The sequence below is a fragment of the Sciurus carolinensis genome, assembly GCF_902686445.1.
Source record: "Sciurus carolinensis chromosome 14 unlocalized genomic scaffold, mSciCar1.2 scaffold_124_arrow_ctg1, whole genome shotgun sequence".
NCBI classification, from domain to species: domain Eukaryota; kingdom Metazoa; phylum Chordata; class Mammalia; order Rodentia; family Sciuridae; genus Sciurus; species Sciurus carolinensis.
In genome coordinates this window covers 88289-109686 of record NW_025920109.1, presented here as the reverse complement: position 1 = coordinate 109686, position 21398 = coordinate 88289, and the positions used below count along the sequence as shown (strand labels likewise).

Below are 21398 nucleotides of genomic sequence, written 5' to 3'. Positions count from 1 at the left end.
TGTCTTCAATATCTGAAGTTCTGTCTTCCAGGTGTTCTATCCTATTGGTTATGCTTTCTATGGAGTTCTTAATTTGGTTTATTGTTTCCTTCATTTCAAGAATTTCTGTTTGGTTTTTTTTCAATATCTCTAACTCTTTATTCAAATGATCTTTTGCTTCCTGAATTTGCTCTGTTAACTGTCGATTGGTGCGATCATTCAATGCCTGCATTTGCTCTTTCATCTCATCGTTTGCTTCCCTAATCATTTTAATTATGTACATTCTGAATTCTCTTTCTGTCATTTCTTCTGCCATGCTGTCGTTGGATTTTATTGATGTAACATCTAGATTTGTTTGGGGCATTTTCTTCCCTTGTTTTCTCATATTGTTCAGGAATCAGTGGGTCATTAAGATATTGCAGATTTCCTCTATCAGCTTATAATGTCCCTGAAGATTGCTAGTATATCCCCTCTTATCCTTCAGTAGCCTGAAGTCTTGGAGGAAGTTGATAATGCGGAGCTCCACGAAGAAGCTGCCTCTCTAGTGGTGGTGACCCTCAGGTGGCGTATATTCCCTGATAGTGGGCAGAGGTGCCTCCACTTGTTGACCAATGGTCATCCAATGGGGAACTAGGCTGCGGGCTGAGGCAAGGCCTGTTTGTGCCTATGTCTCTGGTTTTACCGTCCCTGTGGGAAAACCTGACCCGGCAGGGAAGACTCACTCGGTGGGGACGTCTTGCTGGTCAGTTCCCCTCCTACAGGTTCCCCTCAATCTACAACTACCGCCTGTGCTGGGCTGTCTTCCTCTGCAATGTTCCCAGGGGCCCGAACCTACCTCCTGGGCCTGGGAGCCTCACCCTTCGCAGGCGAGTCTCCTTAGGCTGCCTCTCCCAGAGAATCTGCCTGCAGTCCTGGAAACTTCACTCCGCCCCTAGGCGTGTCTCTGTGTGACTCTTCCAGCAAGAAGCCACCTAGCTCCTGGGACCCTGCTCTGTACCTAATCGCCTGTCTATGTGGCCCCTCCTGTTAGTCTCCACCTGGAGCCCCGTACAATACCTCCGATACCCAGAGACCCGCCACACACCTCCTCCTCTGGACAGCCGCCCAGTTTCCGACACAGTCACTAGGAGTCCAAGCAACTCACTTCGGGTCTCCTCCTCTTGCCAACCGCCCATAGCCCTAGGCTGTCACTGCAAGTCCAAGTGACCCACCCTCTTCCTCCTCCTCCTCCTCGGGGTAGCCCCCGGTGTGTTCAGGAGCGGTGGCTCCGAGACCAAGTGACCACCGTGCTCCTCCTCCAGGCAGGCTACCGGTGTTCAGGAGCGGTCGCTTTTAGTCCAATCAACTCACCACTTGCCTCCTCCTCTGGCAACGGCCTGCTGCTCTGATGCAGTCACTCCCAGACCAAGCGACCCACCATGCTCCTCCTCCAGGCAGGCCACCGGTGTTCTGGAACTGTCGTTCCGAGTTCAAACAGCTCGCCACGCAGCTCCTCCTCTGGCAACTGCCTGTGGCTCTGATGCAGTCACTCCTAGGTCAAGCCACCCGCCGCGCTCCTCCTCTTTCTCCAGGCAACCTCTCGGTGTTCAGGAGCACTCTCTCTGAGTTCAAACAGCTCACCACCCAGCTCCTCCTCTGGCAACCGCCTGTGGCTCTGATGCAGTCACTCCTAGACCAAGCGACCCGCCGCGCTCCTCCTCCAGGCCGGCCACCGGTGTTCAGGAACGGTCGCTTTTAGTCCAATCAACTCACCACTCGCCTCCTCCTCTGGCAACTGCCTGTTGCTCTGATGCAGTCACTCCTAGACTAAGCGACCCGCCGCGCCTCTCCTCTTCCTCCGGGCAACCTCCCGGTGTTCAGAAGCGATCGCTCTGAGTTCAAACAGCTTGCCACGCAGCTCCTCCTCAGGCAGCCGCCCAGAGCTCCAGTGATTGCTCCGAGTCCAAGAACTGTGCTGAGCCACCTCCTCTACGATTATCCCAGTTGTCCGTGTTTACCACTTCAGAGGGGGGAGGGGCGTCTCTCCGAGCAACTCTACTTCACAACGTTCCCTGCATTCCAGGGCTTCCGCCCCACCCAGGATGCCTCCCCAACGGGAGAGACTCACCCAGCGACTTTGAGTTGGTCCCAAGTCTCTCACTATCTCCTCTTTTGAATCTTGGGTCCTGTAGCAAAGTAAAATGCAGCCGCCCTCTAGTCCACCATCATTTCCTGCTCTTCACTCTGCCCCATATTCTTCCTCTGATTCTCTCCTTCCCTGTGTCACACAGAAACTTGGGGCTCCTGAGCACAGAAGAAAAAGCCAGAAGTGGATCCGGAGAATGGTGGCTCCCAGACCCCTTATATTCTTGATAATCGCCATTCTAATTGGGGTGAGATGGAATCTTAGGGTGGTTTTGATTTGCATTTCTCTTATTACTAGAGATGTTGAACATTTTTCCATATGTTTGTTCATTGCTTGTAGGTCTTCTTCTGTGAAGTGTCTATTCATTTCCTTAGCCCATTTGTCAATTAAAAATATGGAATGCTTCACGAATTTGCGTGTCATCCTTACACAGGGGCCATGCTAATCTTCTCTGTATGGTTCCAATTTTAGTATATGTACTGCCGAAGCGAGCACTGTAATTTCTAATACATCATGTTTCATTGATTTTAAGAGATAAAGTTTCTCCATTCTGACGACTCTGAAATCAGAATGGTACACACTAGTTTCTTAATGGAATACAAAGTGATGTTTCATCCTACAATTAATATCTGACTACCAATGAAATCCAGAGTTTGTATAAACTTTTTGAGCTATAGTGTAAAATACTTCTTGGTTCTCTGGTTATTTTTATAAGACATTTTCAACTTTTGTTTTCAAAAGTTGGTTCACTTGGAGTCAAAAACAATAGAATATCCTGTGGTGTAGAGCCTGTTCCTGCTCTAGGGCATTTAATTCTGCAAGATCAGGGCTATGCTTATATAAAACAGGTATGCTTATGTTGCAGGGGAATTGTAGGCTAATAAGAATGCCCATGAGTTCACATTAAGTACTCACATTCCTCTTCCTTGTTCCTGGTGGGCATGCACCAGAGGGAGTTTTCTATTCTGATATGCACTCAATATTAAATGAACATCCTTCCTGACTGATAGCCATCTTCTTCAAGCAATTCTGACTTGGCATACACTTTGGACATACAATTGCACTGTTAAGAACACTAGAATGTTAACATATCATTTTACCCAAGGCTTCAGATGAGTCAGCAGTTCTACAGTAAAATTCCAGCATACTATGGCTACTGAGCATTTAGAGACCATGGATCTAAGTGTAAGTAGAGTAACCATGTAATTTATTGCCCAGCTTATGACACTTTTTAAGTAAAGGGGGACAGTAGGAACTTGCATAGTTGTTATGAACAGAACAACATATGGGGACTTCATAACAGTTTTTTTGAAGACAGTCTCAGGAAAACTCAGATCTAACATCCTTAAAGTATAAGGTCTCCCTCATTGTGCAGCACTGCAAAAAGAATAAAAAAGAACCAACTTTGAGAGTTTCCACGAGTTCAAGCTCTGGCTTGTCATCATGCAAATGGGCTCCTCCCTTCAGAGCATTTTATCTGCATCTTTGTTTTGGCAAGCAAGGAAATATTTGAAGAAAAGGTGCCTGGCTCCACCTGGGCAGTGCCAGGCTGTGTGATCTCCAGCACCCTCTCTGTCTCCCCACAGACAAAAACATTATGGCACAGAGTGCAATGCCAATTCCAGACCTTTCCCTGTGGTTTAGAAACATGGCCCCTCCTGGAGATCTGAGAGAGGAAGGGCATCAGAATGCACATGGCTATTCTTGGCTCCCTGTGAGCAGCACTCCATGGTGGAGTCAGCCCCTCTTGCTTCACTTTAATCGACTTCAAGAATTTTGACTAGGGATCTACAGATTTTATATACTTGTCAACTTCAAATTTGGCACCAAAATTGGATTAAATAAGAACAGATATGCAGAAAGTCTTGGAGCATCACAAACTCTTAATATACCTTTTGTGTCCTTTATAAAATACAAAGACTCATGCCTCTGGTCCCTGACTCTTCCTCCATTTGTAATGCATGCTACAACTTGAAGAGTCCTTGCTTCTCCCTCTTCCACTGAAACCATGCCCCCATATAATTAATTGCATCACATACCACCTGCTGTGCCCATCTGCCCAGGATGGGTGTTACATGGTATCACAGTGGCTTATGTCCTCACAATAGATCACCCCAGAGACTCTCCTGCATCCTGCAGCAGTGACCTTTTCCTGGTTCCCCACCTGGAGAAGGAGCATATGAGGAATCCACATCCTTGCACACAGAGTCCTTTCCCACAGTCCACTCCTGGAAGCTACCTGTGCATAATCACATGGATTATTGCAGGTCCTTTCCCATGGTCCACCCCTGGAAGCTTCCTGGGTAGAATCATGGATTATTTTATTTTTGCTTACAGCATCAAGCATTCTCTTTATTCCCATTGCTTTGTGTGCTGAGAAGCATGCAACCCACCTGCAGTCCACTTTTCTCCCTCTGCTAGGGCTCACAGTCTTCTCTTTCTTCTTCCAGACACCCTCAATGCTGAGAAGAAACACAATTCCCTGCGACTGCTATCATTCAGAGCATGATTTAGGGGCAATATTGGCTCTAAGACAGCATTTCTGTCTTGAGCTTATCTAACCTTTCCATCACAAATATATTCATTTGTAATGAGAGCCTGGTCCACGTTATCTCTGACCTCCTCAGTATTCCTGTTTTTGCTCATTTATGTTAAGTATTTATATAACCTTTTATCTAACCCTCAGTACTGTGAGTGCCAGGAAAATCATAAACTGCTGAACTTGTCTTTGGTCCCCTTATCTGCAGCCTGTTGCCCTGTGGCAGCCTGACTGAATGTGTCACAGGTGACTCTTGCCCTGCCTGGATGCACCTGAGAGCCACACCACACCTGGCTTCCCAGCAGCTCCTTCCATACCACCAGGAAGGTGGTCGCTGCCCTCTACACCTCTGTCTCTGAAAGGCCCCACAAGGTTGTTTGTTGCCTTTCCAAGTGGTGCTGTTGCCTCAGTTCCCAGTCCCTGCAGTCAGTAAATCAAAAACTTGTCACCCTAGTCACTTTGCTTGAAGCTTCAGTGGCAGCTCACTGAGCTGGTATCTGGCAACTCTGCAGCCCTTGGTTAGGCAGGACAAAAGTTGGGTCCTGACTTATCAGTTGCTCTGCAGGAAGCTACTTCTGTTTATGCATGAGCTGCTGGGTATCCCTCAACCCCAGGGCCACCTGCTGCTAGGGACTCACAGGGACAAGGCCAGGGAGGCCTTTCCCAGGTATGGTAGTTTATTTTGTAATTTTGAATCTGACTTTTTCCTGACTCTTTCAATAGGAGGTGGTTTGGAATAAAATACATTCTTCTTTCTCACTTTTTCTTTCTGCTTTTCTTATCTTTTCAGGAGCCTGTTCACCCTCTGGCAGAGGGGTGATTTTTCATAATGAGACTTTAATTGCAATATGTGACATGACAACTGAAGACCATCTTTTTATTTTTAACAACCCTCTCCCCTGTGTCCATCTTTGCTTTGGAAACCAAGGAAATTGAAAGTGTGCTTTAAATTTCCACAAATCTTAGCTAAGGTTCTTTCTCAAGGCCATGTGGAAAGAATGTTTCTGATGGTCAAAATGAATGACGTGAGAATGTCACCTTGCCAGGTCACTGCTGAATGGGAAAAGAAGAAAGAATGACCACATGGATGTCTCCATTTAATTTCTCTGTAGATTCACCAAGGCCTGAGAAGAGGAGGATCAGGTACCCCATCCCTGAGTGTTATGGCACAGGACACATCACTGTGCATTTCCCTTGTCACCAGTGCCTCTCAGGGTGCCCCCACAAAGTGTGATTCCCCCAGGAAAGTGGACACACCTGTCCTAAAGATGTGGGTGTCACGTTCTAAGTGCCAGAACACCACAGTACTGTGTGTTTTCTCTTCCAGTTTGGAATGAAATGGAAACAGTTTTCTCTAGGTCTAGCAATTTCCATCTAGCTGTAGGTTTTAAAGTAGAAAGGATTAGTAGAAAATTGTACAATATGGCCAACAGGCAAAGATAAGATTGCCATTGAGAAGTGTTTCCCATGCTTCCTAGGATGGGGTCTCTTTATGCCACTGGGGAACATCCAGGTGAGTCAGTAGGCAGGAGCAAGAGGAACTTCAGGCCAGAAGAGAAGCCTTCATCTTCTGTATAAAGGAACATACAGGCCAGGGTAAGTGGTCTAAGGGTTTCTGGTTCCTCTAGATCTGGGTATAAGGTCTGTCCCTATTCTCTGGTCCATAACCCTAGGGTAATTAAAGAGGGAAAACAGTGACCTGGAATATTAGGACCAAATCAGCCCCCTGGGGTGCTGGTTCCAAAGTGGTTACTTGGCACTTTAAGACTGTTCTCCACTGATACCTGCATGCTGCCTTTAGGAATTGGCTCATTCAGGGAGAAGCAGTTCCTCCTGGGTCAGCAAGTTCCATGTGCCAGAGCATCACAGTATAGAGAATAAACCACCATGCCCTGTGTCACGCAGCTCTTTCTCAGACTGAAGCATGGCCTCCAGTATGTCCAGGATCAGGTTCAGCCTCAACACATCACAGGGAGGTCTCCAGCACTCTTGTGGCCTCCACTCAAACTGAAAAAGCATGCGCTCTGCAGTGTTGTCCTGGGACATCCTGTCACACTGAGAGCCTTGAGTGAGGGCAGCCCTTCATTCATCTCCCCATTGCTCTCATGCTGTTAACTGGGTCTCTGCAGATGAAGAAAGGACTGTGACATTTCAGGCTGGGAAGATGTACCACATTTCTTGAATCTCTCTTGAGATACCTCTTGGGCCACACAAACTTAAAGAATAGGGGCACCTTAGCATCCCCTTCCTTAATACCAAGAGTTAGCAAATCACTAATCTAATCAAGTTCATCCTGTGCTACTGAGTTAACAGTTTCTTAGATTGATTCTCAAATGGTTCACTTAGCCATGCCCTACTTCCTCCTCCCTCCCTGGTTCTAGGGGTTGAACCCTGGGGAACACTACTTCTGAGCTACATCCCCACCCTTTCATTATTAATTTTTTTTTATGTTGAAACAGTCTCACTAAGTTCTCAGGACTGGCCTCTAACTTAGGCTTTTCCTGCCTTAGCCTCCCAAGTAACAGGGATTACAGGCAAGTGCTCTCAACCATACTCTTGCCTACACACATGACAGTGGATGGTGATTGGAGAGAGAATCAAAAATAGCATCACTTAGGAACTGAAAAAGACCACAGGCAGAACCTCAAATTGTGGAAAAGGCAGCAAGAGCCATGTGGCAAATATTGTTCTCCAAACACTTCTCCAGGGGAGAGCACATATTTGTGGAAGAAAGGTCATGGATGTTTCAGTTTAAATAAAATATAAGCAGAGTAGAATTAATTGTAGGCTTAAATATAACTTGGAGTTCAGAGCAATGAATACAGGATGAATCTTGCTAGATTTAATTTCTGAAATTCTGTTGTGCTTATTTTTTTCAACTGAAGTATATCTGGGGAGGGAGCATAGTGGATTATGTAACTGAAGTCATTGAAAAATTAAGAAATGAACTTGTTGAGTTTTATATATTTATGGTAAATTAATCTTCTCTTTAATGTGCTACTTTTTGATTAGTTCTTGCCACATGTGAATATGTGCTTAAGTGTCCCACCCCCAGATGCAAAGGAAGGGGTCATGTGAAGAATAATTGAAACACAGGAGATAATTCTGATGATATGCTAATCATGTTACATTTTTAAAAATTGAAGCTTTCCACCAATTAAATCATGGGCTATGTGTTATCAAAATCACTGCATCACTATTGAATATGTTACCACTTGAAATAGATAAATATTCTCCTGCATTATATATAATTGGGAAGGTGGGAGGTTGCACTCCATTCATCTATGATGCATCAAAATGTATAAATACATTCTACTGTCATGAATAATGAATTAGAACAAATATAATAAATTAAAAATACTGCCAATAAAACGTATACAGTGCTGTCCTAAAAAAAAAAATTCTCAACATTTTCAGAGTCAAAGAGAAAGAAAAATCACCTCATTATTTCATTTTCTAGAAATTTTTATATTGGTAGCCAGTTTCAGATATGAAACACTGTTATATTTGAAGATTCTGGAGTTATATGTTCATGTAGTCAGACAAACAAACATATTTTCTGGTATTCTGGAAGTCCACCATTATAGTGTTGATACTGAAGGCAGAGGTTTATCTTGGGTTCCACTCCCTAGGCATTAAGAAAGAATCAGGTTGGCTTCCATACACAGTGGCTTGACCATTAACCAGGCAGGGAGGTGACATACTTACATTGAGATTGGAATTAAAATAAAGCATTTATGTGCATTTAAATGCAAATTCATTATGTGTTTGTGTATGTGAAAATGATGATCGTTTTGTGTGTGCATTTTTTATTATGTGTAGACTGCGGTTATGAGGTTCTATTTGACTGATAAGCACATAGCCAAGAAAACTTCAATTTAAACTGCAAGATTCATACCTCAAATTATGCTGAAGCTCGTAAATCACAGTTATCATGCTGATAGGTATAGTTGAACCCATTGCATTTGGTATGAGCACAGAATGCTTAAAATTTTTAAATTTTCAGATTCATTTGGTTATTTCTCCTTTACATAGTATTTTGATTTTTAAACATGAGTTTGTTACCTTGTACCTCTGAGATGGAGTTTGGGAACAATGTAGTGTGCAAAACCCTTTGGGGTCTTTTCATGTGAGAATAGTGCTAAGTGAACTGTTAATATCACTTAATGTTTAGTGTGCCAAGAGGCACATGCCAGATCAAATCATTTTATCATTTTAACTCACATCCTCCTGCTTTTCTCTTTTGAAACAGCCTTTCTGGTTGTCCAATTGCTGCAGTTAGAAAATTGTCAATGTCCCTGGATAAATATCTGCTTGATTCCTACCAAATCGGGCCATGTCCTGACCAGGTACACAGGTAGGAGCTCCCATAAAGTTTCTGATTCTCTCTTCCTGTCAGAGTCCAGATCTGCTGGACCTCAGCTCCTTTACGGATCATGTCATTGTGGTCTGACCATCATTTTCAGCCATAAATGGACCTATGTGGGCAGCTCATTGGCAAGATTGGTATAGGGAATGATACTGCCTCTTAAGTGTACTAAGAGATCCTCCAGAAATTTAACTTGAAATTGGTCTCTTTACAGAGGCAACACAATATGGGTGAGTATAAAAGGAATAAAGCATTCAATAATTTTCATTAGTCAAAATTCCGATTAACTAATATAACACATTCCTCAAGTTGGGTGAACTTCTCTTGGTGATCGACGTCACATTTTCTGCCTGAAGAAATTAATGTCATAAATTTCTCCTACCCACTCAAAACTTGTGATATTATATGCTGATCCTTGTTTTCTACATATACATATAGTTTTTCAAAGCAAAATTTTATTCCATGATCAATAGCTATTAATAGAGTAACTCCCATTGGTCCTTGTACCAGATTCTTCATGGTATCTATCGGTTTGAAAGATCTCACACCTAAATAATAAAGTATGTATGTTGATGTTTAATATGATGGTGTATGTCTATTCTATAAGAATTATTCATGTAGGAAAAGTGATTTTAGGATTAAGAAAGGTGTTCAGATAACTGATGTTAATGAGGCAATGGAATGTCACAACAGCTCTTAAGCATTTCAATATTTTCAGGACATAGCTTCCATTAATATATTATTTCTATATATTTAACTTAAAGAGTCAAAATTGGTATTCAAATCACATGAATAAAAAACATGCTAAGTGAAGATTATTAGTTACTGATTAAGCAGCAGTTAAAAATCTTAAAATGGGATTGTATTACTGTATTCACTAGTTTCACTGTAAGTAGATAATTTATCAAATATAGAAATAATGTGAAGTTTCACTTTGCTTGTTTCATAAAGTATTCATTTTTTTAGATTAGAAAATTTTTGTCACTTTAGGGCTATAAACCAAATTACATGCATAATAATAGAAGTCATTAGTCCTGGAAATATTTTTATATAATAGCTAACATTTTCTTTCTCTAATCCAAAAACCATCATTCAAAATTTGACATTCTGATGCGCTAGACACATTATGATTAATAAAAGTAAAACTTTTGATATTGCTAGATTCTGAAAGGTTGTGTGTTTAGTTTCTCTGACCATTAGAATAATTATATTTTCTTTGACTAGAACTGTACTTCACAAATATGATACCTTTATCTAATCCAAATCCAATAATTCTACAGAAATAATTAACTCCCATTTAGCTTGGAAAAGAATAATTTTATTGAAAAATAGGATAGGTACTAGAGGAATTTTGATTAATGTTGAAATGATATCAGTTTAATAGATGAAATATTGAGACTATTTTAAAGTATTGCATAAATCAAAATTATTCAGACCAAAGGTAAGTATAATTTTCTTATTTACACACATGATATATATACAAACACAGGTTTAATTCACATAAAGCCATTTAATAAGAACATTCTATGTACTCACATAATATGGATATTGATTTTAGAAATGACAAAGCATTCAAAGTCATTTTAACATTCTTGTTATCAGAAATAACATTTGGTATTTTATGTTTTTCTTATAAAAATACTTGAATATTTAAATTAAGAAACAATCAAAATAAATAAATTTTTAAAAAAATAATTAATGAAAAATAAATAGGTAAAACACTTTTGTATCAGCTCTCATTAAATCTTGGGTTTTTCTCCCATAACCTTGTGTGATAGTTACAAAAACCCCACAGTGAGGAGAAATCTGTGCCATTCTATCACTCAGTAATGCCTGACTTACTCACAACAGAAAAATAAAATAGAACTCAGTCTGGATGACTGAATCACCTTCCTGTTCACCCTAAGAATATCTCTTCCCTCTCCTTGGCTTATCTCACTCTCCTTGAACATGCAAAATGCAAGCCCATTAAAGAATTCACTGCCTATTTAGTTTCTTCTATTTGGATGAAGAACACTTTCTACTTGTTCAAAAATGGAACAAACCTTTGTGTCAACAAATAAACATGCAGTTAGGTATCTAAGAATGAATTGTCTTTGTGAAAACAAGTATTAAAAGGATTCATTTTTCTGTAATGGAATTATGGACCCTATAAATGTGTAATTTTTGGATGTAGAGCCTTAAACTCTCTGAAGTCCTTGATGGGTTTTTCTTGTAGGATTTTGAGCTACATTTTTTGCTGCAAATGTTGTCAGTACTCCTGCCTCATAAAATTAGTTGTGGAGTTTTTATCATAAGAAGTGTTGATAGGAAAAGTACTAAGAGAATATGCATTCTCTCCCAGCGACCACATTATTTGATCTGTGAACCTCCATGAAAACCCATTTGAATAACCATCATTCAACACACCAATGGATAATGGTTCATGGGTTAATTTGTTCTTCACATAATTTAATGCAAGAATCACATCTTTAAAAAATAAATCTCTTTAATGACTAATAATACATACATGCAATTGCTAATCAAATCTCTCTCCAATAGCAAAGCATTTTTCAAATCCAGTCACATTTCTGAATCAACTGCCTAGAGCAGGTGCCCACACATAGAACAGGATCCCTGCCTCCTCTTACAGCCATGGTCAGTGTAGAGACAACTCCCAGACAGAGGCAGCTGCTGCTGTCCTGAGTCTTTCCACCCACTGGATGGAAGATGCAGTCATCCTCCCCAACAGACCACAGAGTCTGCATGTCAAGGTAGGCCAGTCCAAGGGCCCAGCAGGAGACCAGAGAAAGAACAGTGAGAATAAATTGCCTTTCACATTCCTTGACACATCTTCCACCCCTCAGCTCCCCCAGCTCTGAAGCCATTCCCTCCTTGACTCAAAAAGAGGAACAGAAACAATGAATCCAGAGAAGGAAATTGTGCCTTCCTTGGTTGGTGGCTCTTCTTGAAAATGGTCTACCACCATTTGGGGAAAAGTGAGTTATAGAGACCGGTGAGGGAGAATTTACAGATTTCAAAGCCATTTTTTTTTCAAGGGGACTTGGTAGAACAAGAAAAGAGAATTGATATTAAAATAAATCTTGACTGTGGAAACTTTCACAGCTTGCAAATCAAAGATTATAAGAAATGTTTGATTAAATGGTAACTGATAAAACACTTGCAAAGCTGACTCAGGAAATTCTTTTATTCCATGTGTTACTGTTGTGTAACCTAAGATAGTCTCAGTTGCTGGAGTGTTTTCAGGACCCACAGGAAATCCCAGATATTTTAAATCAGCAAGGAGATTTCAGAACTTGTAATGCTCTGATCCAAAACCAAATATTGCGATCTTTGTGAAAACTCTGCATTTCTGAAGCCTGTGAAATCAATCACATTTTTCCTACAACCTCTCCTTTCCATGGGTGAGAAGCACATGTATATGCTCATGGTGACCAGACTAATGTGTGCACAGAGCATCCATGCCTGACCTGTTGCCAGTGAGCAACTCATTTTGCACATGTCATAGGGATCCACAAGAGGAGGTTGTAGGGGCTCAAGCCTATTCCTCCCCCTAAGGCCAGGAATTCCTATTGACACAAAGTGCTTCAGTTAAGAGAAATTATTTCCCACTTAGATGACTGAAACCAGCTGAAATAAAGTGCCCAGACTTGCTTGTTAACAACTTTTACCTTTGCTGTCAGTGGAAGATTCACCAGATTAAACTGGAACCCCAAGACTCAGGCAATCAAAACCTGTGTGGCCTTTTACCCCTGTAAGAACAGGCTGTCTCTGGAGCAGTCAGCTGCTCACCTACACTGTGTGAGGTCTTCAGGAGAACAGGTAGGGCAGTGCCAGATGGCATTTGGCAGAAGAAACAGGCTCTGGACAGAGCTGAACCAAGTAAACCCCAGGAAGAGATGGTGACCAAAAGCACTCAAAACCAGTTTTTAAACAAATGAGGTTATGAAGAAAAGCACATTCTCAGAAAATACCTGTCTGTCTGAATTCAGAGGAATGAATCCCAGCCACAGTCTATTGCCTATGTCTTTGTATGATTTTAAAATGCAAAATTATTTTAATATCCACATTTTAAATTTGTGTAAGATTCTTTTTAAAGGTATATTCTATTAGGGATATGGTTGTAGAAATACTAAAATTGCTTCCTTGCTAGTATTTTATTATATGATGGTTTAGGCTGTCCTGTGAAAATCAGACGTACCAGTATTATAATTATTAATGTCATTTAAAGTTCTCAAGTCTTAGTCTTGAATTCTTCAAAAAAAATTGCCTCTTTTCCCTAGTGGTAAGCATAGCAGGAATTTTGGGCTCTTTCCTTTTTTCAGTGATATGACTATTTCCCATATCACTTGTTACTCAGTCCTCATAATTAACATTTTAATGACAATAAAATGTGTGGCATTTCATTACCCATTTCTCTATTGTTGGATATTGAGGTAAGTGCTTATTTTGTAGTACAAATAAAGATTATTCTTTCAGCTTCCAATTTAATAATAATAGATACATATATTTACCAAATTACCTTTCACTAGAAATCTATAGGCAATGGGACTGAGGTTGTGGCTCAGTGGTGGTGCTCCTGACTGACATGTGAGGCACTGGGTTCCAGTCTCAGCACCACATACAAATAAATGAATAAAGTCCCATCAATGTCCAAAATAGCATTAAAAAAAGAAATATATAGGCAAAAAAATAATAAAAATCTTGAAAAGAGCAATCTATTTCTCAAGTTTTCTTTTCCCCAAAATGTAGTGTCTTAAACATATTAAAGTGCTTACTCAGTAATTTATTGACTACATAAGAGGGGGGTAGTACCATTCAAAAATGGTTAAAATGATACTTTTTGATCACTTTTCTAGGTTGGAATGTATAGCCTAGCCTCAAAAGAACTCAAAATATACATGTAAATACTTACTATAAGAATCCCCAAGAGCACCTTGAAAAATTAGAACATCAGAAGGGCTGAAAGGGACTGGGATCTTCGACTGCGGCCCCAGCCCCTTCCTCCACTGACCTCTCCTACCTTCCCCCTTTCCTGCTGCATTCAAAGTTTCAAGCAGAGAGAAGTGATGTCTGTTGACATTCCACTGAAGGAAGTCCATGCTGTAAATGTGCCATCTCCCATCTATGGGAAGAAAGGGACACTTAACTCTTCCTGTGTGTCATTTAGGAATGCACCTGTGTGCTTACTTAGAGCCATCTGCACCCCACTCCCCAAAGTGCAGCTCAATTTCCATGACAAGTCAGGTGCTCAGGGCAGCTGACTGGGACATGGAAATGCAGAGGCACCTCTTTTAAACATTAAGAGGAATTTTTTTTTTTTCAGTCAAGCCCTGGTCAGTTGAGGAATATAAACAAATCAACTCCTAGAATTTCTCATATTAAAAAAATACTATTTGGAATTCTGTTTCTTTAAAAACTATAGATGAGTCTTGTGTTGAAAAGTTGTAGTTTTCAGAGAATTCGAATCTGTACTCTTTATGGGTTTTGAACTAGAAAACTGAAACCCAGTCACATGACTGCCTTTTCCTAAGCCACGTGTCACAGAGGTCTGGAACTTTAAGTGAATGTTGGTTGTGCAGTATTAACCCAAGTTTTTTATTTTTTATTTTTTATGAAGAATGTCAGCAACTACCATATTTAGCATTTTACTTTACATTTGCCATTAAACTTGATTACTGTAAGTCTTTTGCATTGCTACAGTTGCATTTCAGCTATAGAGTCAAAAATCATTTTGATGTGTTACTGTCAGGATACATTGTGAGGTCATGGAAGGGAGAGGGCACATGGCACTGTTGTGGGTAGTATCGTGGATTTTCTGTCACTAAGGTTCATTAATGCTGATATAAAAATATCTGATATTATGTAGCACTGATCTGATACAGGATTATTAGTAACTAGAAATAAAAAAGACATATTTGATATGCAAATGGCTTAAGATGTGGTTACTACCTTATTATCCAGGAGGAGCTGTACTCTCAAATTCAGGGCTTAAGGTTTACAAAAAGGGGACAGAAAGGTACAGGCAAATTATATTAGTACAACATATTAGAAGTATATTTACCTCCTACAAATGTGCTACACTTTAAGTAGCTAGTAGAGTGAGAGATTGAAAGTAGGAATGTTGCAGGTGAAACAGGAACATAGAAGAGGTGCTTTTATTTTTTCCATCAGACTCAAATGGCAGGTCAGACTAAGTGCAGCCCAGGACTCAGGGACAGCATTGTGGGAGAGAGGGTGGAGGTAGGGGGAGTGAGAGTACATCCCAGGAAAGTAACTGGTGATCATGGGTATTTGGAATCTCACTAATATATTCAAGGTGTTTGCTTTGCCCACCCAAAGGAAAGAGTAAAGAAATTGCCAAAAAGTTGAATGTGAATTGATCAGTAATGTTGCATGTACCAGAAAGGTGTTGTTTGACCTGTTTGGAAGAAAGACAAGCATGTTCTCCCAGCTTTGAGGAATTGATACCTGGCCATGTTGTCAATTCCTGACTCCACACTAGCCACCCCATGGGGTGAATCTTGAAGCATATCCCAAACACATGATCAGTTTTTATATACTTGAGCCAAATAGAGAGTGTGGTGCTCTTCCCTCAAAAATTAATAAAGAAAGCTTAGCAAAAGGGAGCAACATTAGTTTTAGGTTTCATGCTAAGCTTCTGCAAAATAAACATCTTTATCCTGAAGTTACCATTGCTAAACCACAAGTAGGCAGTCTGTCAAATGCCAACCAGAAATGAAGTTGGGTTATGCTGTCTGTCTCTCTCTTCTCTCCAGCCATGATTTAGCCAAAGTTTCCAATTCAGATAAGCTAGGGTGAAACATTGCTTTCATATTTATATGATGTTCCAGTGAAGATTCTCTCCAGCTGGTTATTTTGCATATTTCTTATGTCACTTTAATGCTGTGATGGGGGAATTGGGAAGTTATATGTGCCTTTTGATGAACACGAATGTCAGTGCTTTAAATGATGAATTTGAAATGGCAGTTCTGTAAAGTAGGAAAGAAAATTGAAAGCTGAACTTTAAAAACATGTACATATACAAAACAATTTTAGCCCATATACTTAGCATTTGGAAGAGATTATTACTTCTATTAAGTTTACTTTATTTAAACCAGTAAACATGAAGCCCACTAAGGGTGCTCTTCTGAGAAGTCTGCCTAAGAATTGAACACTACCCAATGCAACTCAGAAAGCTTGATTTAAAAGCAGATATACTTCCATAAAAACTTATATTTAAAATTATTCCCACCACACAGCTCAGCTCTAACTGAAAACTGCTTCAATGTTTTTTCTTTTCCTGTTGTGCACCAGGAAGACAAGATAGAAGAGGAGGAAATTGTGATATTGGACTTCGGCATGGACAAAAGTGAATGAAATTCTGGGCAAGGCTGCACACACCGCTTCAGACACCACCAGCCCAACACCTTCCTCTTCTCTATCCAAAACAATCAACTTTCAAGCTCTGTCTGACCAAGAGGGCTGGGACACACCTATCAAGAACAGTGAATCCCATGGAATGACAGAGGAGGAAAAAGAGGTATTGCTTTAATGTGTCAATCAGTAAGCTGGAGACAGAACATGATTGCAGAGTATCACTCGCTTTTTCCTCCAACATTACATTTCACATTCCTTTTTCTTTCTTTTTTTTTATTTATTATTTATTTATTTTTTTACGTTTACATAGGGTAATGATGTTTATTTTTTTCCCTTGCCCCCCACCCCTCCCACCACTCTTTTCCCTCTATACAGTCCTTCTTTCCTTCATTCTTACTGCTCTCCTTAGCCTAACTCTAAACCTAACCCTAAACCTAATGCTAACCCCTCCCACCCCTCATTATATGTCCTCATCTGCTTATCAGCAAGATTTTCATGATACATTATCCTGCACCTTGATTTAGAACTTGATAAAATGATGTCTTTATATTTCATATAAAATTTATAAATGAAACCAACTTTTCCTTTCTCTTTCCTAAAAGCATATTCAATATTGCAGCTCATACTCCAAGATGGTGACAGTTGCATGCATAGCAAGGTTGATTTTATTATCTGTCCTGTCTTAAAGAGGCAATGCCAAGTCAGCCAGCTTCCAGAGACTGTGACTCAAAAGTAGTGCAGAACACATAGCTCTGCCAATGTACAAAGGACCTGAGGTGTTCATGCTTCCACATCATTGATTAAAACCTGCCTCTGAGAGTTTTCAAGATGGCGGATTAGAGGGCAGCTGCATTTCATGTTGCTCCAGGATGCAGGATTCAAAAGAGGAGGTAGTGAGAGACTTGGGACCAACTCAAAGCCGCCAGGTGAGTCTCTCCTGTTGGGGAGGTGTCCCGGATGGGGCGGTAGTCCCAGAACGCAGGGAACTTTGTGAAGTAGAGTTGCTTGGCGAGACACCCCTCCCCCCCGCTGGAGCGGTAAACACGGACAACTGGGATCATCATAGAGGAGGCGGCTCAGCACAGCGCTTGGACTCAGAGCAAACACTGGGGCTCTGGGAAGCTGCCTAGGGGAGGAGATGTGCGGCGAGCTGTTTGGTCTCAGAGCGACCTCTTCTGAACACCAGGGGGCTGCCCGGAGGAAGAGGAGAAGAGCGGCGGGTCGCTTGGTCTCGGAGTGACTGCATCAGAGCCACAGGCGGTTTCCAGAGGAGGAGGCGAGTGGTGAGTTGTTTGGACTCAAAGCGACCGCTCCTGAACACCAGTGGCCTGCCTGGAGGAGCACGGTGGGTCGCTTGGTCTCCAAGCGACCACTCCTGAACACCCAGGGGGGCAACCCTGAGGAGGAGAAGAAACAGGGAGGGTCACGTGGACTCGGAGTGACTGCCTAGGGCTACAGGTGGTTGGCGGGAGGAGGAGATGTGAAGTGAGTTGCTTGGACTCCTAGTGACTGCATTGGAACACCAGGCAGCTAACTGGAGGAAGAGGTGTGTGGCGGGTCTCTGGGTCTCGGAGCTATTGTACAGGGCTCCAAGTGGCGGCTCAAAGAAGGGGCCGCATAGCCAGGCGAATAGGTGCAGAGAAGGGTCCCAGGACATAGTCAGCTTCTTGCTGGAAGAGCCGCACAGAGACAGGCCTAGGGGCAGAGCGAAGTTTTCAGGACTGCGGGCAGATTCTCTGAGGAGAGGCAGCCTAAGGAGACTCATCTGCGAAGGGTGAGGCTCCCAGGCCCAGGAGGTAGGTTCGGGCCCCTGGGAACATTGCAGAGGAAGACAGCCCAGCACAGGCGGTAGTTGTAGATTGAGGGGAACCTGTAGGAGGGGAACTGACCAGCAAGACTTCCCCACCGGGTGAGTCTACCCTGCTGGGTGAGGTTTTCCCACAAGGACTGTAAAAACAGAGACACAGGCACAAACAGGCCTTGCCTCAGCTCGCAGCCTAGTTCCCCGTTGGATGACCATTGGTCAACAAGTGGAGGCACCTCTGCCCACTATCAGGGAATATACGCCACCTGAGGGTCATCAGCCCTAGAGAGGCAGCTTCCTTGTGGAACATCGCATTATCAACTTCCTCCAAGACTTCAGGCTACTGAAGGATAAGAGGGGATATAGTAGCAATCCTCACGGACATTATAAGTCAATAGAGGAAATCTGCAATATCTTAATGACCTACTGATTCCTGAACAATATGAGAAAATAAGGGAAGAAAACGCCCCAAACAAATCTAGATGTTACATCAATAAAATCCAACGACAGCATGGCAGAAGAAATGACAGAAAGAGAGTTCAAAATGTACATAATTAAAATGATCAGAAAAGAAAATGATGAGATGAAAGAGCAAATACAGGCATTGAATGATAGCACCAATAGACAGTTAAAAGAGCAAATACAGGAAGCAAAAGATCATTTGAATAAAGAGTTAGAGATATTGAAAAAAAACCAAACAGAAATCCTTGAAATGAAGGAAACAATAAACCAAATTATGAAACCATAGAAAGCATAACAAATAGGGTACAACACCTGGAAGACAGAACTTCAGATATTGAAGACAAAATATTTAACCTTGAAAACAAAGCTAAACAAACAAAGCAGATGGTAAGAAATCATGAACAGAATCTCCAACAACTATGGAATACCATGAAAAGGTCAAATTTGAGAATTATTGGGATTGAGGAAGGCTTACAGAAACAAACCAAAGGAATGAACAATCTATTCAATGAAATAATATCAGAAAATTTCCCAAATCTGAAGAATGAAATGAAATATCAAGTTCAAGAGGCTTATAGGACTCCAAATACACAAAATTACAACAGACCCACACCAAGGCACATTATAATGAAAATACATAACATACAAAATAAAGACAGAATTTTAAAGGCTGTGAGAGAAAAGAACCAAATTACATTCAGGGGGAAACCAATACGGATATCAGCAGATTTTTCAATCCAGACCATAAAAGCTAGAAGAACCTGGAACAACATTTTTCAAGCTCTGAAAGAAAATGGATGCCAACCAAGAATCTTATACCCAGCAAAACTTACATTTAAATTGACGATGAAATAAAATCATTCCATGATAAACAAAAGCTAAAAGAATTTACAAAAAGAAAGCCAGCATTACAGAACATTCTCAGCAAAATATTCCATGATGAAGAGATTAAAAACAAAGAAGAAAATCAGCAAAGGGAGGAGTTTTCCTAAATGAACTGTCAAATAAAGGAGGAACCAAGTTGTGTCAAAATAAATAAATAAATAAATAAAATTTAAAAATGAACCAAATGACCAGGAATACAAATCATATCTCAATAATAACCCTGAATGTTAATGGCCTGAATTTATCAATCAAAAGACATAGACTGGCAGATTGGATTAAAAAGAAAGATCCAACAATATGTTGCCTGCAAGAGACTCACCTCATAGAAAGAGATACCCATAGAATAAAGGTGAAAGGATGGGGAAAAACATACCATGCACATGGACTCAGCAAAAAAGCTGGAGTATCCATCCTCATTTCAGATAATGTGGACTTCAAGCCAATGTCAGTCAGAAGGGATAAAGAAGGACATATCATACTGCTTAAGTGAAGCATAAATCAGCAACATATAACAATCATAAACATCTATGCCCCAAACAATGGCTCATCATGTATGTCAAACAAATCCTTCTCAATTTTAGAAACCAAATAGACCATAACACAATAATACTAGGTGATTTTAACATGCCTCTCTCACCACTGGACAGATCTTACAAACAAAAATTGAACAAAGAAACCATAGATCTCAATAACACAATCGATAATTTAGACTTAACAGACATTTATAGAATATACCATCCAACCAAGAGCGAATACACTTTCTTCTCAGCAGCACATGGATCCTTTTCTAAAATAGACCATATATTGTGCCACAAAGCTAATGTTAGCAAATACAAGAAGATCGAGGCACTACTTTGTATTCTATCAGATAATAATGGATTGAAGTTAGAAATAAATGAAAGAGTAAAAAACAGAAACTACTCCAACACCTGGAGATTAAACAATATGCTATTATATGAAGAATGGATAACAGAAGATATTAGTAAGGAAACAAAAAAATTCTTAGAAGTAAATGAGAACAAAGAAACATCATATCAATATCTCTGGGACACTATGAAAGCAGTACTTAGAGGAAAATTTATTTCATGCAGCACATTTAATAAAAGAAGTAAAACTCTACAAATCAATGACCTAACAAAACAGCTCAAAGCCCTAGAAAAAGAAAAACAGACCAGCACCAAAAGTAGTAGAAGACAGGAAATAAACTCAGAGCTGAAATCAATGAAATTGAAACAAAAGAAACAATACAAAAAATTGACAAAATAAATAGTTGGTTCTTTGAAAAAATAAATAAAATTGATAAAACTTTAGCCACACTAACAAAGAGAAGACAAGGGAAAACCCAAATCACTAAAATTCGGAATGAACAAGGAAATATCACAACAGACACTACTGAAATACAAAACATAATTACAAGCTATTTTGAAAATCTATACTCCAACAAAATAGAAAATTTCGAAGACATCAACAGGTTTCTAGAGACATGAATTGCCTAAACTGAAAGAGGAGGACATACACAATTTAAATAGACCAATTTCAAGTAATGAAATAGAAGTCATCAAAAGCCTACCAACAAAGAAAAGTCCAGGACCAGATGGGTTCTCAGCCGAGTTCTACAAAACCTTTAAAGAAGAGCTCATTCCAATACTTCTCAAAGTATTCCATAAAATAGAAGAGGAGGGAACCCTCCCAAACTCATTCTATGAAGCCAATATTACCCTCATACCTAAACCAGACAAAGACACATCAAGGAAAGAAAATTTCAGACCAATACCCTTAATGAACATCGACACAAAAATTCTCAACAAAATTTTAGCCAATCGCATACAAAAACATATGAAAAAGATATTGCACC

General features: G+C 40.6%; 1 non-coding gene and 1 pseudogene across 1 annotated transcript; one reads left to right on the top strand and one right to left on the bottom strand.

Annotated features, from left to right (window-relative positions):
• Positions 1-21398, top strand: part of LOC124973316 (suppression of tumorigenicity 18 protein-like) — a 79882-nt pseudogene that overhangs the window by 21337 nt on the left and 37147 nt on the right.
• LOC124973329 (U6 spliceosomal RNA) lies at positions 2493-2599 on the bottom strand. The gene has a single exon (XR_007106667.1). It is a non-coding gene; the product is annotated as a U6 spliceosomal RNA (small nuclear RNA).